Here is a 15735-nt window from a genome sequence, read left to right as displayed (position 1 = left end):
CCTGAAACTAAGGCAACCCATAAACGAAGGCAATTCCTCAAACTAAGGCAACCCTCAAACTAAGGCAACCCTCAAACTAACGCAACCCTCAAACTAACGCAACCCTCAAACTAACGCAACCCTCAAACTAAGGCAACCCTCAAACTAAGGCAACGCTCAAACTAAGGCAACGCTCAAACTAAGGCAACCCTCAACAAAGGCAACCCCTCAAACAAAGGCAACCCCTCAAACAAAGGCAACCCCTCAAACAAAGGCAACCCTCAAACTAAGGGAACCCTCAAACTAAGGAAACCCTCAAACTAAGGCAACACCTCAAACTGAGGCAACACCTCAAACTAAGGCAGCCCAAAGACTAAGGCAACGCCTCAAACTTAGGCAACGCCTCAAACTGAGGTAACGCCTCAAACTGAGGCAGCGCCTCAATCTAAGGCAACGCCTCAATCTAAGGCAACCCTTAAAATATGGCAATGCTCAAACTAATGCAGACCCTCAAACCAATGCAGCCCCTCAAACTAAGGCAACCATCAAACTTAGGCACCCCTCAAAATAATGCAACACCTCAATCTATGGCAACCCTTAAAATGTGGCAACGCTCAAACTAATGCAGATACTCAAACTAATGCAGACCCTGAAACTAAGGCAACCCTCAAGCTGAGGCAACCCTTAAGGCTGTTAGTTTTGGTGACTGCAGCTTTGACAGTCGCGAAGGTGCGAGAGCGAGCTTGCAGCTGTGAAGTCAATTTCAGTGGAAGTTTAAAAGTTAATTCTCTTTTGTTTTCGGAGGACCAGGGGACTGCTGGGTAAGTAAAAACTATATATTTGGGTGGTTTAAAATCTCTTTCTTTTAGTTTTGGTGACTGCAGCTTTGACAGTAGCGTAGGTGCAAGAGCGAGCTTGCAGCTGGGAAGTCAATTTCAGTGGAAGTTTAAAAGTTAATTTCCTTTTGTTTTCGGAGGACCAGGGGACTGCTGGGTAAGTAAAAACTATATATTTCGGTGGTGGCTGTACCCGAGACAGTACACATGTGGTGTCTCCCACCCTCCCTCCTCCTGTAACCAAAGAAAAGGACTCTTGTTTTGATAAGGTTAGCTTTTTATTTAAGAAGTTCTGTCCGTTGGATTGCTATCCTAACAAGTTTTGACATTTTTTTTTTTGCTTTTTCACTAGATTTGTTGGGAATTTAGAATAGAGGGGCAGGAAGTTAAGGCAGTTGTATGTTCCTCCTGCAGAATGTGGGAGGTAAGGGTCGCCAAGAGTGTCCCTGCTGACTGCATCTGCGGGAAGTGCACCCAACTCCAGCTCCTCGAGAACCGCGTTTGGGAACTGGAGCTGGAGCTGGATGAACTTCGGATCATTCGGGAGTCGGAGGGGGTTATTGAGAGGAGTTATGGGGAGGGAGTCACACCTCAGGTAAAAGAAGTAGGTAGATGGGTTACCGTCAGGGGAAGGAGTGGGAACCAGCAGGCAGTGCAGGGATCCCCTGTGGCCGTTTCCCTCAACAACAGGTATACCGTTTTGGATACTGTTGCGGGGGGCGACTTACCAGGAGTAAGCAATGGGGTACAGGTCTCTTTCACAGAGTCTGTCCCTGTTGCTCAGAAGGGAAGGGGGAAGAGGAGCAGAGCATTAGTCATTGGGGACTCCATAGTTAGGGGAACAGATAGGAGGTTCTGTGGGAACGAGAGAGACTCACGGTTGGTATGTTGCATCCCAGGTGCCAGGGTTCGTGATGTTTCGGATCGTGTTTTTGGGATCCTCAGGGGGGAGGGGTGCAGCCCCAAGACGTGGTCCACATTGGCACCAACGACATAGGTAGGAAGAGAGATGGGGATTTAAGGCAGAAATTCTGGGAGCTAGGGTGGAAGCTTATAGTGAGAACAAACAGAGTTGTTATCTCTGGGTTGTTGCCCGTGCCACGTGATAGCGAAGCAAGGAATAGGGAGAGAGAGGAGTTGAACACGTGGCTGCAGGGATGGTGCAGGAGGGAGGGTTTTGGTTTCCTGGATAATTGGGGCTCTTTCTGGGGTAGGTGGGACCTCTACAAACAGGATGGTCTTCACCTGAACCAGAGGGGTACCAATATCCTGGGGGGGGAGATTTGGTATTGCTCTTCGGGGGGGTTTAAACTAAATCAGCAGGGGAATGGGAACCGAAAATGTAATGCCAGTGCACAGGATGTTGAGAGTATTGAGGTCAGGGATAATGTTACAAGGACGCAAGAGGGCACTGGCAAGCAAGAAACTGGTTTAAAGTGTGTCTATGTCAATGCCAGGAGCATCCGGAATAAGGTGGGTGAGCTTGCAGCATGGGTTGGTACCTGGGATCTCGATGCAGAGGCCATTTCGGAGACATGGGTAGAGCAGGGGAAGGAATGGATGTTGCAGGTTCCGGGATTTAGATGTTTCAGTAAGAACAGAGAAGATGGTAAAAGAGGGGTGGGGGTGGGGGTTGGGGGTGGCATTGTTAATCAAGGAGAGTATTACAGCGACAGAAAGGACGTTTGAGGACTCGTCTACTGAGGTAGTATGGGCCGAGGTTAGAAATAGGAGAGGTGAGGTCACCCTGTTGGGAGTCTTTTATAGACCTCCAAATAGTTCCAGAGATGTAGAGGAAAGGATAACGAAGATGATTCTCGACAGGGGCGAGAGTAACAGGGTAGTTGTTATGGTGAACTTTAACTTTCCAAATATTGACTGGAAATACTATAGTTCGAGTACTTTAGATGGGTCAGTTTTTGTCCAGTGTGTGCAGGAGGGTTTTCTGACACAGTATGTAGACAGGCCAACCAGGGGCGATGCCACATTGGATTTGGTAATGGGTAATGAACCCGGCCAGGTGTTAGATTTAGATGTTGGTGAGCACTTTGGTGATCGTGATTACAATTCGGTTAGGTTTACCTTAGCGATGGGCAGGGACAAGTATAGACCGCAGGGTAAAAATTATAACTGGGGGAAAGGAAATTATGATGCGATCAGGCAAGATTTAGGATGTGTAGGATGGGGAAGGAAACTGCAGGGGATGGGAACAATCGAAATGTGGAGCTTATTCAAGGAGCAGCGACTGCGTGTCCTTGATAAGTATGTAAATGTGAGGCAGGGAGGAAGTTGTCGAGCGAGGGAGCCATGGTTTACTAAAGAAGTTGAAGCGCTTGTCAAGATGAAGAAGGCTTATGTCAGGATGAGACGTGAAGGCTCAGTTAGGGCGCTTGAGAGTTACAAGCCAGCCAGGAAGGATCTAAAGGGAGAGCTAAGAAGAGCAAGGAGAGGACACAAAAAGTCATTGGCGGATTGGATCAGGGAAAACCCTAAGGCTTTCTATCGGTACATCAGGAATAAAAGAATGACTGGAGTTAGATTAGTGCCAATCAAGGATAGTCGTGGGAAGTTGTGTGTGGTATCAGAGGAGGTAGGGGAAGCGTTAAATGAATATTTTGCGTCAGTATTTACAGTAGAGAAAGGAAATGTTGTCGAGGAGAATACTGAGATTCAGGCTACTAGGCTAGATGGGATTGAGGTTCACAAGGAGGAGGTGTTATCAATTTTGGAAAGTGTGAAAATAGATAAGTCCCCTGGGCCAGATGGGGCTTATCCTCGGATTCTCTGGGAAGCTGGGGAGGAGATTGCAGAGCCTTTGTCCTCTATCTTTATGTCGTCATTGTCGACAGGAATAGTGCCGGAAGACTGGAGGATAGCAAATGTTGTCCCCTTGTTCAAGAAGGGGAGCAGAGACAGCCCTGGTAATTATAGACCTGTGAGCCTTACTTCGGTTGTGGGTAAAATGTTGGAAAAGGTTATAAGAGACAGAATTTATAATCATCTTGAAAAGAATAAGTTCATTAGCGATAGTCAGCACGGTTTTGTGACGGGTACGTCGTGCCTCACAAACCTTATTGAGTTTTTCGAGAAGGTGACCAAACAGGTGGATGAGGGTAAAGCAGTGGATGTGGTGTATATGGATTTCAGTAAGGCGTTTGATAAGGTTCCCCACGGTAGGCTATTGCAGAAAATACGGAAGTATGGGGTTGAAGGTGATTTAGAGCTTTGGATCAGAAAATGGCTAGCTGAAAGAAGACAGAGGGTGGTGGTTGATGGCAAATGTTCATCCTGGAGTTCAGTTACTAGTGGTGTACCGCAAGGATCTGTTTTGGGGCCACTGCTGTTTGTCATTTTTATAAATGACCTGGAAGAGGGTGTAGAAGGGTGGGTTAGTAAATTTGCGGATGACACTAAAGTCGGTGGACTTGTGGATAGTGCCGAAGGGTGTTGTAGGGTACAGAGAGACATAGATACGCTGCAGAGCTGGGCTGAGAGATGGCAAATGGAGCTAAATGCGGAAAAGTGCGAGGTGATTCACTTTGGAAGGAGTAACAGGAATGCAGAGTACTGGGCTAATGGGAAGATTCTTGGTAGTGTAGATGAACAGTGAGATCTTGGTGTCCAGGTGCTTAAATCCCTGAAGGTTGCTACCCAGGTTAATAGGGCTGTTAAGAAGGCATACGGTGTGTTAGATTTTATTGGTTTGGGGATCGAGTTTCGGAGCCACGAGGTCATGCTGCAGCTGTCCAAAACTCTGGTGAGACCGCACCTGGAGTATTGCGTGCAGTTCTGGTCACCGCATTATAGGAAGGATGTGGAAGCTTTGGAAAGGGTGCAGAGGAGATTTACTAGGATGTTTCCTGGTATGGAGGGAGGGTATAACGAGGAAAGGCTGAGGGAATTGAGGTTGTTTTCGTTAGAGAGAAGGAGGAGGAGAGACAGAGAGAGAGAGAGACACAGAGAGAGAGAAATCTCTTTGCACTGTTTGTGAACTTCCCTGTTCGATCCTTTTTATGTGCAAAGTAGCAGATCTCCCATTTGTCACAGTTTTCTCCATTCACTTCATCTACAAATATCTCATCGTAATTTTATGCTTCAATCTAATGGCTCTGTACTAAAGAGTGCGCAGGAACACAGGGACCTGGAGGGACATGTGCATCGATTATTGAAGGTGGCAGGACATATTGAGAGAGTGGGTAGTAAAACAGGTGGGATTGGGATCTTGGGTTTCATAATTAGAGGCATTGAGTGCAAAAGCAGGGAAATTATGCTGAACCTTTATACAACTCTGGTTAGGCCCTAACTGGAGGATTATGTCCAGTTCTGGTCACCACACTTTAGGAAGGAGGTGAGGGTCCTTGAGAGGGTGCAGAGGAGATTTACCAGTGATGAGGGATTTTAGTTACAAGGTCAGGTTGCCAAAGGCAACACTCCAAACCCAAAGGCAACACTCCAGAGCCAAAGGCAACACTCCAGAGCCAAAGGCAACACTCCAAACCCAAAGGCAACACTCCAAACCCAAAGGCAACACTCCAGAGCCAAAGGCAACACTCCAAACCCAAAGGCAACACTCCAAACCCAAAGGCAACACTCCAAACCCAAATGCAACACTCCAAACGTAAAGGCAACACTACAAACCCAAAGGCAACACTCCAGAGCCAAAGGCAACACTCCAAACACAAAGGCAACACTCCAAACCCAAAGACAACACTCCAAACCCAAAGGCAACACTCCAAACCCAAAGGCTACACTCCAAACCAAAGGCAACACTCCATTCACTGTGAAACCCGCATACACACCTGGCAGGATCCCGATGCACAGTGAAACCCCCCTCACACCTGGCAGGTTCCTGATACACTGTGAAACCCACATACACACCTGGAAGGATCCTGATACACAGTGAAACCCCCCTAACATCTGGCAGGATCCTGATACACAGTGAAACCCCCCTCACACCTGGCAGGATCTTGATACACAGTGAAACCCCCCTCAAACCTGGCAGGATCCAGATACACTGTGAACACCCCATACACACCTGGCAGGATCCTGATACACTGTGAAACCCCCATATACACCTGGCAGGATCCTGATACACAGTGAAACCCCCCTTACACCTGGCAGGATCCTGATCCACTGTGAACACCCCATACACGTCTGGCAGGATCCTGATACACTGTGAAACCCCACTCACACCTGGCAGGATCCTGATACACTGTGAAACCCCCATACACACCTGGCAGGACCCTGATAAACTGTGAAAACCCAATTCACACCTGGCAGGATCCTGATACACTGCGAAACCCCCATACACACCTGGCAGGAACCTGATACACACTAAAACCCCCCTCACACCTGGCAGGATCCTGATACACAGTGAAACCCCCCTCACATCTGGCAGGATCCTGATACACAGTGAAACCCTCCTCACACCTGGCAGGATCTTGATACACAGTGAAACCTCCCTCAAACCTGGCAGGATCCAGATCCACTGTGAACACCCCATACACACCTGGCAGGATCCTGATACACTGTGAAACCCCCATATACACCTAGCAGGATCCTGATACACAGTGAAACCCCCCTCACACCTGGCAGGATCCTGATCCACTGTGAACACCCAATACACACCTGGCAGGATCTTGATACACTGTGAAACCCCACTCACACCTGGCAGGATCATAATACACTGTGAAACTCCCATACACACCTGGCAGGACCCTGATAAACTGTGAAAACCCAATTCACACCTGGCAGGATCCTGACACACTGTGAAAACCCCCATACACACCTTGCAGGATCCTGATACACTGTGAAAACCCAATTCACACCTGGCAGGATCCTGATACACTGTGAAACCCCCAAACACACCTGGCAGCATCCTGATACACTGTGAAACCCCACACACACCTGGCAGGATTCTGATACACTGTGAAACGCCCACACACACCTGGCAGGATCCTGAAACACTGTGAAACCCCACTCACCCCTGGCAGGATTCTGATACACTGTGAAACCCCCATACACACCTGGCAGGATTCTGATGCACTGTGAAACCCCCATAGATATCTGGCAGGATCCTGATACACTGTGAAACCCCACTCACGCCTGGCAGGATTCTGATACACTGTGAAACGTCCATACACACCTGGCAGGATCCTGATACACTGTGAAACCCCACTCACACCTGGGAGGATTCTGATGCACTGTGAAATCCCAGACACACCTGGCAGGATCCTGATACACTGTGAAACCCCATACACACCTGGCAGGATCCTGAAACGCAGTGAAAACCCATACACAACTGGCAGGAACCTGATCCACTGTGAAACCCCCATACACACCTGGCAGGACCCTGATAAACTGTGAAAACCCAATTCACACCTGGCAGGATCCTGACACACTGTGAAAACCCCCATACACACCTTGCAGGATCCTGATACACTGTGAAAACCCAATTCACACCTGGCAGGATCCTGATACACTGTGAAACCCCCAAACACACCTGGCAGCATCCTGATACACTGTGAAACCCCACTCACACCTGGCAGGATTCTGATACACTGTGAAACGCCCACACACACCTGGCAGGATCCTGAAACACTGTGAAACCCCACTCACCCCTGGCAGGATTCTGATACACTGTGAAACCCCCATACACACCTGGCAGGATTCTGATGCACTGTGAAACCCCCATAGATATCTGGCAGGATCCTGATACACTGTGAAACCCCACTCACGCCTGGCAGGATTCTGATACACTGTGAAACGTCCATACACACCTGGCAGGATCCTGATACACTGTGAAACCCCACTCACACCTGGGAGGATTCTGATGCACTGTGAAATCCCAGACACACCTGGCAGGATCCTGATACACTGTGAAACCCCATACACACCTGGCAGGATCCTGAAACGCAGTGAAAACCCATACACAACTGGCAGGAACCTGATCCACTGAGAAAACCCCGTACACACCTGGCAGGATCCTGATACACTGTGAAAACCCCATACACACCATTCAGGATCCTGATACACTGTGAAACCCCCATACACACCTGGCAGGATTCTGATGCACTGTGAAACCCCCATAGATATCTGGCAGGATCCTGATCCACTGCGAAACCCCACTCACACCTGGCAGGTTCCTGATACACTGTGAAACCCCCATACACTCCTGGCAGGATCCTGATACACTGTGAAACCCCAGACACATCTGGCAGGATCCTGATGCACTGTGAAATCCCCAAACGCACCTGGCAGGATCCTGATAAACTGTGAAACCCCATACATACGTGGCAGGATCCGGATAAACTGTGAAAACCCCATACACAGCTGGCAGGATCCTGATCCACAGTGAAAACCCCATACACACCTGGAAGGATCCTGATAAACTGTGAAACCCCCATACACACCTGGCAGGATCCTGATAAACTGTGAAACCTGCATACACACTTGGCAGAATCCTGATAAACTGTGAAACCCCATACACACCTGGCAGGATCCTGATAAACTGTGAAACCCCCAAACACACTTGGCAGGATCCTGATAAACTGTGAAAACCACATGCACACCTGGCAGGATCCTGATCTAGTGTGAAAACCCATACACACCTGGCAGGATCCTGATACACTGTGAAAACCCCATACACACCAGGCAGGATCCTGATAAACTGTGAAAACGCCATACACACCTGGCAGGATCCTGATCCACTGCGAAACCCCATTCACACCTGGCAGGTTCCTGATACACTGTGAAACCCCCATACACTCTTGGCAGGATCCTGATACACTGTGAAACCCCAGACACATCTGGCAGGATCCTGATGCACTGTGAAATCCCCAAACGCACCTGGCAGGATCCTGATAAACTGTGAAACCCCATACATACGTGGCAGGATCCGGATAAACTGTGAAAACCCCATACACAGCTGGCAGGATCCTGATCCATAGTGAAAACCCCATACACACCTGGAAGTAACCTGATAAACTGTGAAACCCCCATACACACCTGGCAGGATCTTGATAAACTGTGAAACCTGCATACACACTTGGCAGAATCCTGATAAACTGTGAAACCCCATACACACCTGGCAGGATCCTGATAAACTGTGAAACCCCCAAACACACTTGGCAGGATCCTGATAAACTGTGAAAACCACATGCACACCTGGCAGGATCCTGATCTAGTGTGAAAACCCCATACACACCTGGCAGGATCCTGATACTCTGTGAAACTCCCTGACACACCTGGCAGGATCCTGATATATTGTGAAAACACCGTACATACCTGGCAGGATCCTGATTCTCTGTGAAACTCCGGACACGTCTGGCAGGATCCTGATATATTGTGAAAACACCGTACACACCTGGCAGGATCCTGAGCCTCTGTGAAACACCGTACACATCTGGCAGGATCCTGATATATTGTGAAAACCCCGTACACACCTGGCAGGATCCTGATCCTCTGTGAAACCCCGTACACATCTTGCAGGATCCTGATATATTGTGAAAAACCCATACACACCTGGCAGGATCCTGATCCTCTGTGAAACCCCGCACACAACTGGCAGGATCGTGATCCACTGTGAAAACCGCATACACACCTGGCAGGAACCTGATACTCTGTGACACCCCTGACACACCTGGCAGGATCCTGATATATTGTGAAAACCCCATACATACCTGGCATGATCCTGATCCTCTGTGAAACCGCGTACACATCTGGCAGGATCCTGATATATTGTGAAAACCCCGTACACACCTGGCCGGATCCTGATCCTCTGTGAAACCCCGTACACACCTGGCAGGTTCCTGATGCACAGTGAAACCCCATTCACATCAGGCAGTATCATGATACACTGTGAAAACCACATACACATCTGGCAGGATCCTGATACACTGTGAAACAACATTCACATCTGGCAGCATCCTGATACACTGTGAAACCCCATGCACACCTGGCAGGATCCTGATACACAGTGAAACCACATTCACACCTGGCAGGAATCCTGATACACAGTGAAACCCCATTCACATCTGGCAGGATGCTGATACGCTGTGAAAACCCCCATCCACACCTGGCAGGATCACGATACACTGTGAAACCACATGCATACCTGGCAGGATCCTGATACACTGTGAAAACCCCATTCACATCCGGCAGGATACTGACACACAGTGAAACCCCATACACACCTGGCAGGATCCTGATCCTCTGTGAAAGCCCCAGACACACCGAGAAGGATCCTGAAACACTGTGATACCCCATGCAGACCAGGCAGGATCCTGATAAACTGTGAAACCCACATACACACCTGGCAGGATCCTGATGCACTGTGAAACACACATACTAACCTGGCAGGATGCTGATACAATGTGAAAACCCCATGCACACCAGGCAGGATCCTGATAAACTGTGAAACCCACATACACGCCTGGCAGGATCCTGATACACTGTGAAAACCCCACACACACCAGGCAGGATCATGATAAACTGTGAAACCCCATACACACGTGGCAGGATCCTGAGACACTGAGAAAACCCCATACACACCTGGCAGGATCCTGATCCAATGTGAAAACCCCATACACACCTGGCAGGATCCTGATACACTGTGAAAACCCCACACACACCTGGCTGGATCCTGATCCACTGCGAAAACCCCGTACACACCTGGCAGGATGGTGATAAACTGTGAAACCCCCATGCACATCTGGCAGGATCCTGATAAACGGTGATACCCCCATACACACCAGGCCGGATCCTGATACACTGTGAAAACCCCACACACACCAGGCAGGATCATGATAAACTGTGAAACCCCATACACACGTGGCAGGATCCTGAGACACTGAGAAAACCACATACACACCTGGCAGGATCCTGATACACTGTGAAAACCCCAGACACACCTGGCAGGATCCTGATACACTGTGAAAACCCCACACACACCTGGCTGGATCCTGATCCACTGCGAAAACCCCGTACACACCTGGCAGGATGCTGATAAACTGTGAAACCCCCATGCACATCTGGCAGGATCCTGATAAACGGTGATACCCCCATACACACCAGGCCGGATCCTGATACACTGTGAAAATCCCATACACACGTGGCAGGATCCTGATGAACTGTGAAACCCCTATGCACACCAGGCAGGATCCTGATACACTGTGAAACACCCACACACACGTGGCAGGATCCTGATCCACTGTGAAACCCCATGCAAACCAGGCAGGATCCTGATAAACAGTGAAACCCACATACACACCTCGCAGGATCCTGATACACTGTGAAACCCACATACACACCTGGCAGGATCCTGATACACTGTGAAAAACCCATACACACCAGGCAGGATCCTGATAAACTGTGAAACCCCATAAACACCTGGCAGCATCCTGATACACTGTGAAAACCCCATACACACCTGGCAGGATCCTGATCCACTGTGAAAACCCCATACACACCTGGCAGGATCCTGATCCACTGTGAAAACGCCATACACACCTGGCAGGACGCTGATAAAGTGTGAAAACCCCATACACACCTGGCAGGTCCCTGATAAACTGTGAAAACCCCATACCCTCCTGGCAGGAACCTGATACACTGTGAAAAACCCATACACACCTGGCAGGACACTGATACACTGTGAAAACCCCATACACTCCTGGGAGGATCCTGAGACACTGTGAAAACCCCATGCAAACTTGGCAGGATCCTGATACACTGTGAAAACCCCATATGCACCTGGCAGGATCCTGATCCACTGTGAAACCCCCATACACACCTGGCAGGATCTTGATCCACTGTGAAACCCCATACACACCTGGCAGGACTCTGATACACAGTGGAAACCCCATGCACACCTGTAAGGACCCTGATACAATGTGAAACCGCATACACAACAGGCAGGATCCCGATTCACTGTGAAAACACCATACACACCTGGCAGGAACCTGATACACTGTGAAAACCCCATACACACCTGGCAGGATCCTGATACACTGTGAAAACCCCCTACACACCTGGCAGGATCCTGATACACTGTGAAACCCCATCCACACCTGGCAGGATCCCGAAACACTGTGAAAACACCATACACACCTGGCAGGACCCTGATACACTGTGAAAACCCCAGACACACCTGGCAGGATCCTGATACACTTGTGAAAACCCCATACACACCTAGCAGGACTCTGAGACACTGTGCAAACCCCATGCACACCTGCAAGGACCCTGATACACTGTGAAACCGCATACACAACAGGCAGGATCCCGATACACTGTGAAAAAACCATACACACCTGGCAGGAACCTGATACACTGTGAAAACCCCATACACACCTGGCAGGATCCTGATACACTGTGAAAACCCCATACACACCTGGCAGGATCCTGATACACTGTGAAACCCCATACACACCTGGCAGGATCCCGATACACTGTGAAAACACCATACACACCTGGCAGGAACCTGATACACTGTGAAAACACCAAACAAACCTGGCAGGATCCTGATACACTTGTGAAATCCCCATACACACCTTGCAGGACCCTGATACACTGTGAAAACCCCATACACACCTGGTAGGATCCTGATACACAAGGAAAACCCCATACACACCTGGCGGGACCCTGATACACTGTGTAAAGCCCATACACACCTGGCAGGATTCTGATACACTCTGAAAATCCAATTCACAACTGGCAGGATCCTGATACACTGTGGAAACCCCATACAATACTGGCAGGAAACTGATACACTGTGAAAACCCCATACACACATGGCAGGATCCTGATACACTGTGAAAAACCCATGCACACCGGGCAGGACCCTGATACACTGTGAAAACCCCATTCACACCTGGCAGGATCCTGTTACAGTGTGAAAAACCCATACACACCTGGCAGGACCCTGATATACTGTGAAATCCCCACACACATCTGGCAGGATCCTGATGCACTGTGAAACCCTCATACACACCTGGTAGGATCCTGATACACTGTAAAACCCCATACACACCTGGCAGGATCCTGATACACTGTGAAAACCCCACACACACGGCAGGTTCCTGATGCACGGTGGAACCCCATTCACATCTGTCAGGATCCTGATGCACAGTGAAACCCCATTCACATCTGGCAGGATCCTGATACACTGTGAAACCCCATACACAACTGGCAGGATCCTGATACACCGTGAAACCCCATACACACCTGGCAGGATCCTGATACACTGTGAAACCCCATAACCACCTGGCAGGATCCTGATACACTGTGAAACCCCCATGCACACCAGGCATGATCCTGATCCACTGTGAAAACGCCATACACACCTGGCAGGACGCTGATCCACTGTGAAACCCCATACACACCTGGCAGGATCCTGATACGCTGTGAAAACCCCATGCACAACTGGCAGGATCCTGATCCACTGTGAAACCCCCACCACACATCTGGCAGGATCCTGATACACTGTGAAACCCCATCCACACCTGGCAGGATCCTGATACACTGTGAAACCCCAGACACATCTTGCAGGATCCTGATGCACTGTGAAAACCCCATACACACCTGGCAGGACCCTGATACACTGTGAAAACCCCATATGCACCTGGCAGGATCCTGATCCACTGTGAAACCCCCATACACACCTGGCAGGATCTTGATACACTGTGAAACCCCATACACACCTGGCAGGATCCTGATCCACTGTGAAAACCCCATACACACCTGGCATGACTCTGATACGCTGTGAATCCCCGTACACACCTGGCAGGTTCCTGATACACTGTGAAAACCCCATACACACCTGGCAGGTCCGTGATACACTGTGAAACCCATACACACCTGGCAGGATCCTGATACACTGTGAAAAACCCCATGCACACCTGGCAGGACCCAGATACACTGTGAATCCCCGTACACACCTGGCATGATCCTGATACACAGTGAAACCCCATACACACCTGGCAGATCCTGTTACACTGTGAAACCCCCATACACACCTGGCAGGATCCTGATACACTGTGAAACCCCATACACACCTGCCAGGATCCTGATACACTGTGAAACCCCATAACCACCTGGCAGGATCCTGATACACTGTGAAACCCCCATGCACACCAGGCATGATCCTGATCCACTGTGAAAACGCCATACACACCTGGCAGGACGCTGATCCACTGTGAAATCCCATACAAACCTGGCAGGATCCTGATACGCTGTGAAAACCCCATGCACAACTGGCAGGATCCTGATCCAATGTGAAACCCCCACCACACATCTGGCAGTATCCTGATACACTGTGAAACCCCATCCACACCTGGCAGGATCCTGATACACTGTGAAACCCCAGACACATCTTGCAGGATCCTGATGCTCTGTGAAAACCCCATACACACCTGGAAGGACCCTGACACACTGTGAAAACCCCATATGCACCTGGCAGGATCCTGATCCACTGTGAAACCCCCATACACACCTGGCAGGATCTTGATACACTGTGAAACCCCATACACACCCGGCGGGATCCTGATCCACTGTGAAAACCCCATACACACCTGGCATGACTCTGATCCGCTGTGAATCCCCGTACACACCTGGCAGGTTCCTGATACACTGTGAAAACCCCATACACACCTGGCAGTTCCCTGATACACTGTGAAACCCATACACACCTGGCAGGATCCTGATACACTGTGAAAAACCCCATGCACACCTGGCAGGACCCAGATACACTGTGAATCCCCGTACACACCTGGCATGATCCTGATAGACTGTGAAAACCCCATACACACCTGGAAGGACCCTGATACACAGTGAAACCGCATACACACCAGGCAGTACCCTGATACACTGTGAAAACCCCATACACACCTGGCAGGATCCTGATACACTTTGAAAAACCCATACACACCTGGCAGGACCCTGATGCACTGTGAAACCCCCATACACACTCGCCAGGTGCCTGATGCACTGTGAAAACCCCGTACACACCTGGCAGTTTCCTGATGCACTGTGGAACCCCATTCACATCTGTTAGGATCTTGATGCACAGTGAAACCCCATTCACATCTGGCATGATCCTGATACACTGTGAAACCCCATACACACCTGGCAGGATCCTGATACACTGTGAAACCCCATACACACCTGGCAGGATCTTGATACACTGTGAAACCCCATACACACCTGGCAGGATCCTGATACACTGTGAAACACCCATGCACACCTGGCAGGATCCTGATCCACTGTGAAAACGCCATACACACCTGGCAGGACGCTGATAAACTGTGAAAATCCCATACACACCTGGCAGGACCCTGAAACACTGTGAAAACCCCAAGCCCTCCTGGCAGGAACCTGATACACTGTGAAAACCCCATACACACCTGGCAGGACACTGATACAATGTGAAAACCCCAAACACTCCTGGCAGGATCCTGATACACAGTGAAACCCCATACACACCTGGCAGTATCCTGATCCACTGTGAAACCCCATACAAACATGGCACGATCCTGATACACTGTGAAAACCCCATACACAACTGGCAGTATCCTGATCCACTGTGAAACCCCCACAACACATCTGGCAGGATCCTGATACACTGTGAAAACGCAGACACATCTGGCAGGGTCCTGATGCACTATGAAAACCCCATACACACCTGGCAGGACCCTGATACACTGTGAAAACCCCATATGCACCTGGCAGGATCCTGATCCACTGTGAAACCCCCATACACACCTGGCAGGATCTTGATACACTGTGAAACCCCATACACACCCGGCGGGATCCTGATCCACTGTGAAAACCCCATACACACCTGGCATGACTCTGATCCGCTGTGAATCCCCGTACACACCTGGCAGGTTCCTGATACACTGTGAAAACCCCATACACACCTGGCAGT

Source organism: Heterodontus francisci, unplaced genomic scaffold, assembly GCF_036365525.1.
Source record: "Heterodontus francisci isolate sHetFra1 unplaced genomic scaffold, sHetFra1.hap1 HAP1_SCAFFOLD_57, whole genome shotgun sequence".
NCBI classification, from domain to species: domain Eukaryota; kingdom Metazoa; phylum Chordata; class Chondrichthyes; order Heterodontiformes; family Heterodontidae; genus Heterodontus; species Heterodontus francisci.
Note: the sequence above shows the minus strand (reverse complement) of the source record.